At 36.5% G+C, this 14,247-nt stretch overlaps 1 long non-coding RNA gene and 1 other non-coding gene across 2 annotated transcripts in view; both read right to left on the reverse strand.

Annotated features, from left to right (window-relative positions):
* Positions 1-2,786: 2,786 nt before the first annotated feature.
* On the reverse strand, positions 2,787-2,892 carry LOC128560546 (U6 spliceosomal RNA). The gene has a single exon (XR_008373042.1). It is a non-coding gene; the product is annotated as a U6 spliceosomal RNA (small nuclear RNA).
* A 7,746-nt stretch (positions 2,893-10,638) lies between these two features.
* The window catches only part of LOC128560013 (uncharacterized), a 57,979-nt gene continuing 54,370 nt past the window's right edge, over positions 10,639-14,247 (reverse strand). The window contains exon 3 of the long non-coding RNA XR_008372861.1: positions 10,639-11,302. This is a non-coding gene — a long non-coding RNA (uncharacterized LOC128560013). The remainder of the gene's footprint in view (positions 11,303-14,247) is intronic.

The following is a 14,247-nucleotide window of genomic DNA, read 5'->3' on the forward strand; positions in this document are numbered from 1 at the left end:
AGATTGCACATTTTGTTTGTAATTACTAACTTAATTTCCTTCTCTTTCTAGTTAAAAGTCAGCACCCTTTCTATCAGGGAAATAAAGTCTATGAAAAGTAATTGACACCATATACTTTACAGAAAACCCAAGGAACTCCTTTTGTGACCTGAAATTGAACCCCAGGGGTGGTTAGCAAGTTGGTGAGCAAAGTATGTCCTACATGTGTTTAATGAATGTGTCCACTTGACACACATAATTCCCTGGCTGTGTTATTTATGCACAACCTGCTAACATGAAACAGATTTTCAGAAGACAAAGGGTAGTATCAGTGCTGCCTTTAGTTACAGTTTTACTTTAAAATCTAATGAAGGTAGATAATTTAAAGTTAGACTGTGTCAAATGTTAAATAAAATATATTAATTACAAACATGGTTTCATTGGTCTGCCATTTTCACATATAGTTTTTAAAGTTTTATTGATTGATTGGTTTTTTTATTGCTGGGGATACATTGAGGGTACAAAGAACCAGATTACACTAATTGCATTTGTTAGGTAAAGTCCCTCTTATTGTTGTGTCCCATCCCCAAAAAGTGTATCATACCCTGTGACCCCCCACTATTTATTATTGTTTAGTTAGTATCCCCCTCTGTCTCCTTTGTTACAGTGCCATGTTGTCATAGCTCACAGCTACCTCAAACTCTTGGGCTCAAGAGATCCTCTTGCCTCAGCCTCCCAAGTAGCTGGGACTACTGGTGTCCACCATAAGAGGCACCTATTTTTTATTTATTTATTTATTTATTTATTTTTTGGTAAAGATGGGATCTCCCTGTTGCTCAGGCAGGTCTCAAACTTCTGAGCTTAAAGATTCTGCCTGCCTTGCCCTCCCAGAGTGCTAGGATTATAGGTGTGGGCCACAGCACCTAGACCATTATGCTTTTTAAGTATCTTTTTTTTGTTATTGTGAAATTTGACTTAGGATTCACAACTTTAGACACTGAAAGTATCACCTATAATTGTGTTATTGGTGATCATGAGTGTGCCTAAACTATGATTTATCTTGCATCAAAATTTAGCATTGTTAAAATTTCAAATTTCTTAAGCTTATTAATCTTTAAATAAGTATCTAAAAGTAGAAACCTTAATTAAGGACACAAGAAAAAGTTCAGATAATCACCTATATTGAGTAGTATATGGAATTCAGAGGAAGAGGGAAATTCATCCCTGAGAGATACGAGTTACTTCAAACTTACAGATAGTGTAATTATTTCATTTTTCACATGATTTTTAAGCTGTGTAAGATGAACCATAAGAAACAAAGTCATCCATGTGGGATGTCTTATGTTTCTATTTCTAAGCCTGCCTCTTGCTATGCCATTTGGGATAATATTTCCCTCCATGCTAAGTTAACAGCTTTGTAAGATTAAAATCGCTGTTTTGAAATAAGTGAATCTCTATGGCAAAAGCCGTATTTCAATGTTTTTAAGCAATATACTAGCACATTCAGAGTAATCGGTAAGCCAGGCATTGCTCGAGAACAGTTGGTGTTGTGATGACAAATTGAATAAATCAGTAGGAGTCATTCACAGGTGGAGAGTGGGTAGAACAGGCACACGGAGCCACAGCCCTGACAGTGTGTGTGAGCAATATACACACAATTTAGAAAAATGCATTTATTTATTGAGAATACGAAGCCATATATTACATATTCTGCTCTATTTTTGAGTAGTCTAAAGGAGTAAATCATTTCCCAGGATAATTAATGTCCAAGGATGATTATATATATATATATACATATATTTTTTATTTTTTTTCTGCAGTTTTTAGCAGGGGCTGGGTTTGAACCCACCACCTACGGCATATGGGGCTTGCGATCTACTCCTTTGAGCCACAGGCACCACCCTATATTTTTTCTATTTTTGAGTTTTTTTAATTTTTTAAAATTAATATGAGAGTGCAATTCTTAGGTTACATTGTTCTCACTTCCAGGGTAAAGTTACGTTTGTAGAAAAGCCCCTCGCTCAGGGGGTGTGTTATACACCCTCACAATGTGTACGTTAGGTGAGATCCTGCCTCATGCCCTCCCGATTTCTGCCAAAAGCCCTCCCCACTCCCTTTTCCCTCTAACTCCAAACTGGACTATACTACTTTTTTATTGTTTATATCAGGGGTCCTCAAACTGTGGCCCGTGGGCCACATGAGGTAGTATGATTATATTTGTTCCTGTTTTGTTTCTTTACTTTAAAATAAGATATGTGCAATGTGCATAGGAATTTGTTCATAGTTTTTTTAAAAAACTATAGTCTGGCCCTACAACGGTCTGAGGGACAGTGAACTGGCCCCCTGTTTAAAAAGTTTGAGGACCCCTGGTTTATATGAGCATGTACTTGTTTATATATTGATTTCATATTAGTATGGAGTACATTGGATATTTACTTTTCCATTCTTGTGATACTTTACTAAGAAGAATGTATTTCAATTCCATCCAGGTAAATGTAAAAGACATAGTCTCCATATTTTTAAATGGCTGAATAATATTCCATGGTATACGTATACCACAGTTTGTTGATCCATTCATGGGTTCATGGGCATTTAGGTTGCTTCCATGACTCGATCATTATGAATTGAGCCTCAATAAACATTCTAGTGCAAATGTCTTTGTGGTAAAATTATTTTTGTTCTTCTGGATATATACCTAGTAATGGGATTGCAGAGTCAAATGGAAAGTCTACTTTTAGATGTTTGAGGATTCTCCATGCTTCTTTCCAAAAAGGCTGTATTAGTTTGCAGTCCCATCAGCAGTATTGAAAAATATGGAAAACTTCATGAATTTGTGTGTCATCCTTGCACAGGGTCATGTTAATCTTCTATGTATCATTCTAATTTTGGTCTATGCGCTGCCAAAGTGAGCACTATATTTTATATTATTTTTATAATTTTTATATTTTTTATTTTTTATAATTTGTTTTGTTGAAATACTATGTTTCTATAACTAACTCCAAGTCAACTATAAAAGACAAAGAACATCTGATTTGACAGGAAGGGGAGAGGGAGAAAATTGCACTTGCTCAGAATAGTTTATTGAAAATTTCAAATTATGAACTTAGAGAACAAAGTTAGAGAACATTTTGTAACAAAAAAGTGAGCGTTACTGAACCCTGTTGCTAGTAAGAGTTTTAGACATAACAATGTGCCAAGTGGAGTGTTCCATTCCAAAGAAATGGAAAATCTAACCGTAAATGGCTTAGAATTAAGGCTATTTATTTTTTTTTAATAAGAATGAGTCAAGTTTGTACAGTATCAGCTTTACAGGACCAGGTTCCTTTGGTCTTTTTGCTATGTCATCTTCGGCATGCTAACTTAAGACCTTCAGCTAATTTTACCCATTGTTTCTAGATGGCTGCAGAGGCTCTAAGTATTCCAGATAGCAACATCCAGGAGCAGAAAGTACATAGTCCCCTTTTAAATATCCTTTTTAAAAGCAAAGAAAACTCTCTGAAAGTGCCATGTCCCATTCCCACCCCAGAGACCTCCTAATATTCCCTTAGCCAAAATGTGACTCACATTTACTTCTAAATCAGTGTCTAACCACAAGCATGGAATTCCAACCATTGATTATGATCTACGAGAAAGCTCAACTGAGAATTGAATTACACCTGATCTCTCTTGAAACACACAAACAGCAGAACAAGGACTGTTCTGTATTGTTGACAAGGAAGGGAGAGTGGCTATGTCTGGTACAAAAAGTGCCTGACCCACCATTATTCATTCAACAATTTGGAACTGAGTGCATGCTCTAAGGCACTAGGATAAGTGATTTAGAGTCTCATACAGATACATTTATTGCAATTAATTAAGTCAAAAATTAGGTAGAGGAAATATAACTTACACTTTCTTAAAAGGCACTTTATGGATGAGGCACTATTTTAAGTACTTGATATATTAGTTCACCTGAAATAGTCTCATTTTATAGATAAAGACCTGAAACACAGAAAGATGAAATAACTAGCCTGTGTAGCACCTGCACATGTGCATGTGCACACACATTAAAAAAAAAAAAGTGGGATTCACACCTGGTTGCTATACCCTTAATAATACAAAAAAAAAAAGTGGGATTCACACCTGGTTGCTATACCCTTAATAATACATCCAGCAGCAGAAAGTACTTTTAAATATCCTTTTAAAATGTATTACTACATTGTGTAAAATACTTTCTACTGCCATACCATTGTAGGGGTCTACCATAAAAATTCTGGCTAAAGTATTTGATGTTTACTAGGTAATGGGGAGCCATTTTTTTCTTTACTTTTCCCTTCTTCTCCCTTCCTTCTTTCTTTTCTCTCTCTCTCTCTCTCTCTCTCTGTCTCTCTCTCTCTCTCTCTCTCTTCCATTCCATAGGTCCAGAATTTAGGCACAGCATGGCTGATTTTTCTGTTTAAGCTATCATAAAGTTGAAATCAAGATGTCTGCTGGACTGAGTTCTTATCTGGAGACTCCAGGGAAAAATCTACTTCAAGCTCCACCAGCTTGCTGGCAGAAGTCAATTTCTTATAATTACTGAGTTGTCCCCATTATCTTGCTAGCTGTTAGGGAACACTGTTAGCATTTAAAGGTTGCTTTCATTCCTTGTCACGTTGTTCCATCTATGTTCAGAGATGCAGACTATCTCCCTTGTGCCAAATTCCTCTCATGCTTCAAATCCCTGACTGTCTCTGTCTCTGACCTCTAGACCTAAATTTTAAAGTTCCAGTGCTATTAGGTTAGGGCAGGCCTATGTAGATAATCTTCCTTTCTTAATGTCAAATACATAGTACATCATAAAATACAACTCAGTCAAGGAGTGAAATTCATCAAATAGTCACAGTCCAGAGAGTGTAGGACTTGTAGATAGTGGGGTGAGGACATTGCTGCTATCTTAGAATCCTACCTAAGAGAAGAAGTGAAAATGTTGAATTTGGCTTGGAAAATACTGGGTTTGAGATGCCTATAGACCATTGAGGTGGAATTATTATATGTATTTTTAAATGCATGTGTTAGGCCTGGAGAGAAATGGTTAACCTAGTTATATCATTATAAAATTATTCAAAAAATTTTATGGGTGAAATCACAGAAGCATCTGATAAAAAGTATAGAGACAAAGAAAAATACACATTTTGGGGGAATACCTGTATTTAGGAATTGCGGAAAATATCACAGACAATAAGACAGAGAAAAAAATGGAGATGGGAAAGACAAGGGAGAAAAAAGCAGGGAAAGAGCTGGAATACATAATGTCATATTAACTAAAACCAGAGACAGAATTTAAGAAAAGTGAGTGGCAATGTTGAGCACAGACAAAATATCTCTTATTGGCCTTTGGAAAGACAATGTTGACTTTGAAGAAAGAAATATTTTAGAGGTTAGGGAGCAGTAGAAGGTGGCTTACAAAGGGTTAAGTAGTGATGAGGAAAAAAGATCAGAAAGAGTCAATTAATTTTATGAAATGATTAGTAGCATAGAGCTCTAAAATTTGGCTTGATTCCCTTGTGAATCATGTAATACATCAGTTCTAAAAAAGAAATAAAGAAGGAAAGACCGTGGGAGAAGAGAGGTGGTTGACAGGAAAAGTCAAAGCCATATGCCCAAGGAAATATTCTCTTGAAGAAATTTTGGCATGGAAGACAAAGCATTTGTTTGATCATATTATTCCATGAATGTCTACAAAGAGCAGCAGATAAAGGGATAAATGGCATTTGTACTTTCTTGCCAATTTTTTGTTGTTGTTGTTGTTATTGTCTCTTCTGTCCCCTGAAGTAAAGGGAATTTCTGGCAAATAATTACCACATGAATTCAGCAAAGGTAGATGCTTTCATAGAAGCATGTGTGTGTTGCGGGGAGTTATGAGGGAGGCAGAGAGAACACTCCATCACCTGGACGCTAGCTCTGTTAAAATCCCCAGTGTCTGTCTTCCAGACATTAATGCATTCATCATTCACCCCATTGTAAGAATAGGTCACCTCTGTCATACAAAAGCAACCACGACAAAGTTCAATTCCATCTCAAAGGACTGTTTCAAGCCAATGGAAGAGAAATATTTGCGGAATTTATTCATTTCCATCCCTCCCTGGTAGGCATTGAAGCAGCCTGACAGGAACATTATTACAAATTCTAATGAAGTACAAATATTTATTTTAATTGTTTCTCAATACTTTTAGGTTAAAGAGGTCACCAGTGAAAATGCTGCGTTAAAAGAAGCATCATGCTAAACAATTGGTGAGTTGAAAACTTATGCATGTTTTTTTTCAAACTCTTAAACATGCATGGAAGTTGTCATATTTAGAAACTAGTAAGCAGCAGAAATACCTTTCTCAAAATGTCAACTACGGCCACTTTGATCATTATATTTCTATTTTTGATAGTCTTTTGTTTTTCCTGCTTCTAAAGAAAATGAAGTGCCCATTTTCATGTTAGTCTTAATTCACTCTGTGTTAACTACAATTAATGGTTTAATGTTCACTATTGGTGTAATTCTATTTTCATGATGTCTGAAAACAATTTTATTTCATTGAAAAAAATAACATCTTTTAATGACCTCTATTGAATTTATTCTACCTTATAAACATCTACACCAGCAGATCACTATTTAAGAAGGAAGATTATAAAATGTATAGATAATACAGTCCACTAAATAAAGATGGTGGTAATAGTGACAGCACAAAAGATTAAGAGGCCAGTTTGTTGCATTAGCCACCATTTCAATGCCATTGGGAGCTGTCAAGTGAACATGGAAAATAATTTATATATCCCTGAAAAATGAAAAATATGATTGGAAAGGCATTCCCAGAGTCTGATTTTTTTACTACTCATCAAAAACTGAAACATAGGCAATTTAAAAATGTTCTTGCATACATGTTGTACTTAATGAGTTTCAGATAAGAATGCCATCAGATTTGGTCCTATTATAGAATTCTTTAAAAACATAAGTCAGCAGAGATCTAATATTCAGAATATCAGAAATCCAGTGTAATTTAAGCTCTAACCTTCTAGAGTCTATAAAGTTCATGTGCAATTTAAATTGGCTTACTATTTAAATTGCACATGAACTTAATGCCCACCCTGTATTGTTCCCGAAGTTACAATCTGTTAATGTACTTACTGTAGTCTCTGGGTATCGATGGAATCATGAAGGACTGATCGGATCTAGCATGCACTATCATTGACTATAAGAAGATGTTGCCTTAGTGTTCTAGCAGTTGTAATCTATGAAAGTTCATCTTTGAAACCTATGAATCCTCAACTTGGGAAATGCATCTTTTCCTTTAGATCATTGCTCGTATTTGAAGATGATTGAATGGGAGTTAAGAATGTGAACACATTAGTGTGTGGTGGTATATTTTGTATTTTGAAATCTGATTTTAAAGTTGAAGGCAGATGAAATTTGTCTTTTTGTTGATAAAGAACATTGTGTTGATTTTTTGTGGTCTACAGTAGGGATCATGGTTTAAAACCCAGTGTACACGTAGGTTAGTATCATCTCTTTGCAAGTCACCAAATCCATCTAACTGGACTAGTCCTTCAAAAATAAACACATGCCAAGAGTTTTATCTTGGGGCTTGCTCCTCTCATTTGTGCTAAAATATTTGACAAATGACATTTGCCTAAGAAAATAATTTTATGTGGACATAGATTTCACTATATATTCTTAACCCCTGTGACGGCACTCCTTTAATCACATAAAATTCCACTGTATTTATGCTGTGGGATCCAGTACTCTGTAATTTGGTGCATCTATTAGGGATCCTGGAAAACAGCAGAAACCACCCTGGGTGTTTTAAACAGGATGCGATACGAGATAAGAAATTAAACCCTTAGGAAGTCATGAGAAATGCTGAGGCAGTGTGCTGCCGAAATGCACTTACCTCCATAAATATCTTCATGAATAATGCAACATAGAACCCCCGTGACTGTAACTCTTTTGAGGCTGCCACTAGAGCTATGCTGAAGGCATGAAACGGCCACCATCAGTCAGTAATTACCTCTTATTCAAAAGAATCTGGGGAAGGGACAGCAGAGCACTGCTAATCGCTCACCTGTAGTAATAGTCAAGAACCACAGGTTTTACCTTCCAAACCTTTATGAAACGTATCAATCAGAAAAACCTGTTTTACATCTAGAAAATCAACAGTACTCTTGGAATTTTTTCTTTTTATTTTAGCTTTCTAACCCCTGCAAGTAGAAAAATAGAAGGAAAAGGAAATGGTAGTGAAAAGTGACAATCCCAAGAACCCAGCTCTCACCTGAGTATAATAGAGTAATTCAACCTCAACTGACAGCAAACCAATTAGGTATACGTGGGGCCAAAATCTACAAATATGATCCTCATCCCCCATGGTAGCACTCACAAAGCAGAATAAGCTTAATCATGTCAGAGATTAAGTGGCAGAAGTTCTTGTGCTCTTACATTTGATTAAAGAATAAAAAATTATTTAAGGATTCAAAACGTCTTTAGATTCTCCATAGTAAGTCAGATACAACTGCCAAGACATTTTGCCTAAGGTTATTTATGTTATAATAATAAAATTGTGGTTTTCATGGCCACAAAGAAAACTTATCCATTTTCATCTACATAAATCCACGGCAACAGGCTTTGCCAAATATTTCTATTGCATATTCTTATTTCCAAATGCTAATGCCTAAACTTGGCTCTGTTGTGTTAATCATGCCTTTTCTATGGAGCTTTATTTTGTCTTTCAAACAACTGCTCTCACAAAACTGCAACCACAAACTAAGAAGAGGTTACTTAATGTACCTTTCCAGCTTTTTAAAGTAAAGGTGATAGTGACAGCTCCTTTCAGAGAAGGGAGCCTGGGATCTTTCTGCTAGGCTATTACAGAAGAGCTACCCATCTCTGGAGTAAAGTTTCCATTACAGAAATAGATGCACAGCCAGCGCTGGTAGGAATCTTAAATATTCCTTGTCCTGTGTTTTTCAGAAAACAGTGCTTAAGACAAAGGATTGTATATGAATGGTTAGAGAATATAATTTCAGGGACCAGGATTGAGAGATGGGCGAGAGAAAAGGACTGGGGGGAGCACAAGTGTTATCAGATTTATTTATACTATGGAAACAAGGTATTTGATTTCTTAGGACTATATAAGAAACCTCATGAACACTTACTTGACAGAAAGAAAAAGGAAGGATAATTATTTGTCAGTTCCAATTCCCATGTTCAAATGTTACTTCATGAAATATCAATTTCCTCACACTAGCTTTTTGTGTCTTGAGTGCCTGGGCAGGGAAGCCTTGGAGGAGAAAGATGCCAGGCAGCCTTGAGAGATGACGCTCTCCTTATAGATATATATTTTACATTCCAGAGAATAAACTCAAAATTTAGCAGGTGATTTCATCATGTCATTAGATTAGATTAGTTTAGTTTAGGGGTTTGTTGTTGTTGTTTTGAGAAAGGATCTTGCTCTGTTGCCCAAGCCTAGAGTGCATTACTGTCATCGTAGTTCACTGCATCCTCAAATTTTTGAGTTTAATCAATTCTTTTGTCTCAGCTTCCCAAGCAGCTGAGACACTACAGGTATGCGCCACCATATATAGATAATTTTTCTATCTTTGTAGAGAGCATGTCCTGATATGTTGCTCAGGTTGGCCTTGAACTCCTGGCCTCAAGCAATCCTATTGCTCAGCCTCCCCAAAAGCTAGGTTTACAGGCATGAGCCACTTCACCTTTCCTAGACCAGTTACTTCTGAATGACAGTGTACACATCAGACCAGCAGATGCCATACTCTATGACTCTTATTGCAACTCTGTTGACATAAAATGGGACCCTTAATATGAGGCCATTTTGTGCAACATATCACACTGATAAAGCAGACTTTTAAATGATCATGCGTGCAAATGCACTGCACACAGGAAATAGAAACCTTATGTCCAAAGCTGGTGTCAATTATAAGAATGGATTACTTGTATCTCCAGGATGGAAAAATATGGAGTCATCTACCTGCAGCTGAGTGACTTTTTTTTGGAAAAACTGTGCTGTATTGAGTTTTAGCATCAAGGGTTGCCTACCAGAATAATAACCCCAATGACCTATATATGTGCTGGCAAATGCCAACTACAATATACACTGGTTGTTCCATATAGTAATGTCAGAGAAGGTCAAGGGCAAGAAATGAGGGGACTGAGGTTGAAGTTTGAGGCAAAGCATTTCCATGTTATACCCACGTGAAACTGGATGAAGAAAGAATTTGTCCATAGAAAAAAAATACTAAAGTGAGAATTGAGACAGAGAATTTAATTAAGAAACCTTATGTCCAAAGCTGGTGTCAATTATAAGAATGGATTACTTGTATCTCCAGGATGGAAAAATATGGAGTCATCTACCTGCAGCTGAGTGACTTTTTTTTGGAAAAACTGTGCTGTATTGAGTTTTAGCATCAAGGGTTGCCTACCAGAATAATAACCCCAATGACCTATATATGCGCTGGCAAATGCCAACTACAATATACACTGGTTGTTCCATATAGTAATGTCAGAGAAGGTCAAGGGCAAGAAATGAGGGGACTGAGGTTGAAGTTTGAGGCAAAGCATTTCCATGTTATACCCACGTGAAACTGGATGAAGAAAGAATTTGTCCATAGAAAAAAAATACTAAAGTGAGAATTGAGACAGAGAATTTAATTAAGGTGTTCAGTTTCTGTGCTTCCCAGAATTGCATCATCCAACAGCCCATCCAGAAAGCATTTTCATGAAGACCAGGAATTCGGATGCTGTGCCCACCTGAGGGGTTACAGAAAATGCTTAGAGGATGGACCGTCCAGTGAGCCCCTGAAATAAAAAAGAGGATGCCATTTGAAATTCAAAAATTTTCAGAGTTCTTTGAACAGCAACTGTGCTTTAGAACCAAATGCTCAGTCACTTTGGCACTTGACAGAAGAAGAGGAGGGAATGACAATTTCTAGATAAAGAGATAAAAGAGATAAAAGTTTGCATGAGGCGTGGAAACAAGGGACCTCAGGAAGGAAGGACACAGAGAGGCACACTTGAGCCCTGGCTGACAAAGGGCCTGATAGTACTTTGTTTTCACATCACGACCAGGGGTTTCTCTGTGGTTTCCAAGCCTGATACATCACATCTGGAGGTAGGTAGGAGTGACAGATGTAACAGAGGGTTTCCAGATGCCAAGGAATAGAAGTGGGAGGTTGTCACAACTGCTCCTCTGCTTCAGAAATCTCAGCTGAGGGTATCAGAGGCATTTAATAAAGTCTTGACAAGAATTTTGTATTGAAACGAATTCCACTGTCTGTATCTTTCAACCATTGCATTTGTCTTGATCTCTAGGAAGACATAAAAGTTTACTTTAGCATTTACAGGCCAATTTTTCAAATATTTGAGCACTATGACCAACATCTAGTATTTTATTTCTTTTCTAGTTTATTCAACAACTGTTCTTCATTTGACAATGTTTCCAGACCATTTACCATCCTTGTCATCTTTTTCATATCTCTTTCTACACATCCTTCTTCTGCTGCAGTTCTAAATCAGAACATGTTTCAAGTTCAATCACTTAGCCAAATTTACAAGCAAAAGTGGAGCAAACAGGAGAAGTGATCCAATTAGCTAGGGCGATCAGTTAACCAGAATCAGGATCTGGTATAAAGCAGTCATGAAAATTAAAAAAAAAAAATTGTTAAACACACAAAAATTAGTATTAGATCAATACCAGTAGAGGTGAAAGTAAGAAAAAATAGAGAAACACACAACTGACGGGTACATAGTTAAATGATTGTATAGAAAATAGTTTTCTCCACTGTGTTCAACACTTCTGACACCGAATGTTGGAGTTTTTCCACAGTAACCGATTCTATAGCTCTCTAGATACCAAGCAGGTGTCTCACAATTCTATGATGGTAGAAACTACCTTGATTTAGTGAGAACCCCTAGGTTCAGGGATCCACAGGGCTACCTCCCACTTGAGATGTCAATCACAGGTAGTGAGGCCCCAGATTGCCAATGCTTTTGGTCAAGATAGCCACAGCCCCCTCCTCGGGTTTGATAATTTGCTGTTAGTACTCAAACACATTTACTGGTTTAGTATGAAGTTTATTATAAAGGGTACAGATGAGCAGATATGTAGGGCAGGATCTGGAAGAGTCTCAAGCTCAAGAAATTCGATTCCTGTGGAGTTGGGGTATGTCACCCTCCCAGTATGTGTGTGTGTGTGACCAACCTAAAAGCTCTCTAACTCCTACAACTTAGGGACCTTTATAAAGACTTCAGTGGTAGGCATGATTATTAACCTGGTCTCCAGATCCCTAGAGGATTTGGAGGTAGGGCTTAAAGTTCCAGGCTTGTAATTATTATGGCTTGGTCTTTCTAGTGACCAGCCCATCTCCTGAAGCTGTTCAGGAGCCCATGAAGACCAAATATTAGAAGCCTCATAGGTATCTCAGGGGATTATAAGGATTTTAGAGGAAAAGATAGACAGATGATAGACAGACAGATAGATGGATAGGTAGGTAGATAGATAGATAATATATACATATATACACACATACACAGGTGTCAAAAGTATACATATTTTAAGAAATGAAAAAAATGTATGACAATAGTATTATTTAATCTGTACCGATAACAAATGGTGATTCCAAGTCATCTTGAGCACCTCTTGTAACTGCAGAAGTCAAAAGTGACTTGAATATTATAAAGAGCAGAAATGTTTTGTGTCAGTGTTTTGGAGGCTAAAGTCCTAAACCAAGTCCTGGCAGAGTTGGATCTCTGAGATCTGGAGGAGGAATCTTTCCCATGCTTCTTGCCTGAGCTTTAGAGATATTTTGGCAATCTTTGGCATTCCTTGGCTTATAGAAGCATCACCTCAATCTCTGCTTTTCTTTACAAGGCTTTCTCAAAACTAACTGTTTTATAAGTATGTCTATATGTCTGTCTTCAAAATAGTTTTTTATAAGTACAACAGTTATTTTGGATTAGAGTCCACTCTGAAGGCTTCATTTAAAAATTTCTTCTGTAAAACCCTTTCTCCAAATAAGTAACTGAATATAAATAGCAATTGAATATGCAGAATTCCGCTTTTGAAATGACACAGATTGCAATCTACAGCAAGTGGATATTGACGATGGTAATAGAATTCTGCTGGTTTCACTAGCTATTTTGTGATTGACAATCTAGGCAACAATATTCATGGGAGTATTTTCATTTGCATACGCCTTCTATAAAAGCGTGATAAATGTTAATAACTCTGCTTGACTATATTGTAAAATAGGCAAACACAGTGTTTAATTATTAATACTTGTTAAATTGGAGTCTATTTAGGAAGATGACTTAACATTAAGAATAAATTGCTAATGACACTTTTTAAGAATTTAAATAAAGTACGAGTAAAAATAATTTGGATACAGTGACTGTAAACTAAAGGCTTTTTTCCCTAGGATAAAAATAAATGATGGAAATTCATTTTGAATGATGTCTTATTTATCTGTAAAGTATTAATTTTGTTACTAATCTCTATCAAACAATTTAGTAAATTATCCTTTGACAGAATATGGAAGAGCTTTTTTTCCCTTTTTAAAATATTGTGTGGCCATAAAAATGGAGAAAATGACTACAATTCAGCTTCCCCCTTTCATTTTAGTAAGGTTTCTGGCCAATTTCATCTCCAAAAGAAGACTCTACAACACAGACCGCTTTCCATTCTGAAATACTTTGTTGATCTAATATTCTGAATTTCCTAATTTTATCCACATGGTTTCCGCCATTATATAAAGTCAAATTAAAAAGTGGGAGACATATCTGAAATCCATCTATTTGTTCAAAGTCTCTGCACTGTGCCAAGTGTTCCAGAAGACTTCAGAAGTTTCAGATCTATGCTGGGGTATTGGATAATTGGATATCTCCCCATCTGTTTTATAAGACTGTGTTATAAAGGACATACTGAACTTGGTTCGGAAATCAGCAAAGTGTCTGGGGACAAGGAATGAGTAAGGCCAGAATATAAAGGCCCAGAGACTGCAAAAATTACCACAAAGAAACAGGTATTGGAAACACTGTAATCAGTTATGGAGGGCTTCTCATTTCCGCAGCACTAGTTAAGCAAACACAATGCGCTATTTAAGATTGTTCACCACAGACAAAGCTCATTGGCTTAAGAACAAACAGCACTATACCATATTGCTGATTAACCACTCAATGAATGGCCTGTTACATTTTGGAAATAAGAAGAAACATACTTCTTCTTTCTTATAACCAGTTGTTTCATTTTTGGT

The sequence above is a fragment of the Nycticebus coucang genome, chromosome 11 (assembly GCF_027406575.1).
Source record: "Nycticebus coucang isolate mNycCou1 chromosome 11, mNycCou1.pri, whole genome shotgun sequence".
NCBI lineage: Eukaryota > Metazoa > Chordata > Mammalia > Primates > Lorisidae > Nycticebus > Nycticebus coucang.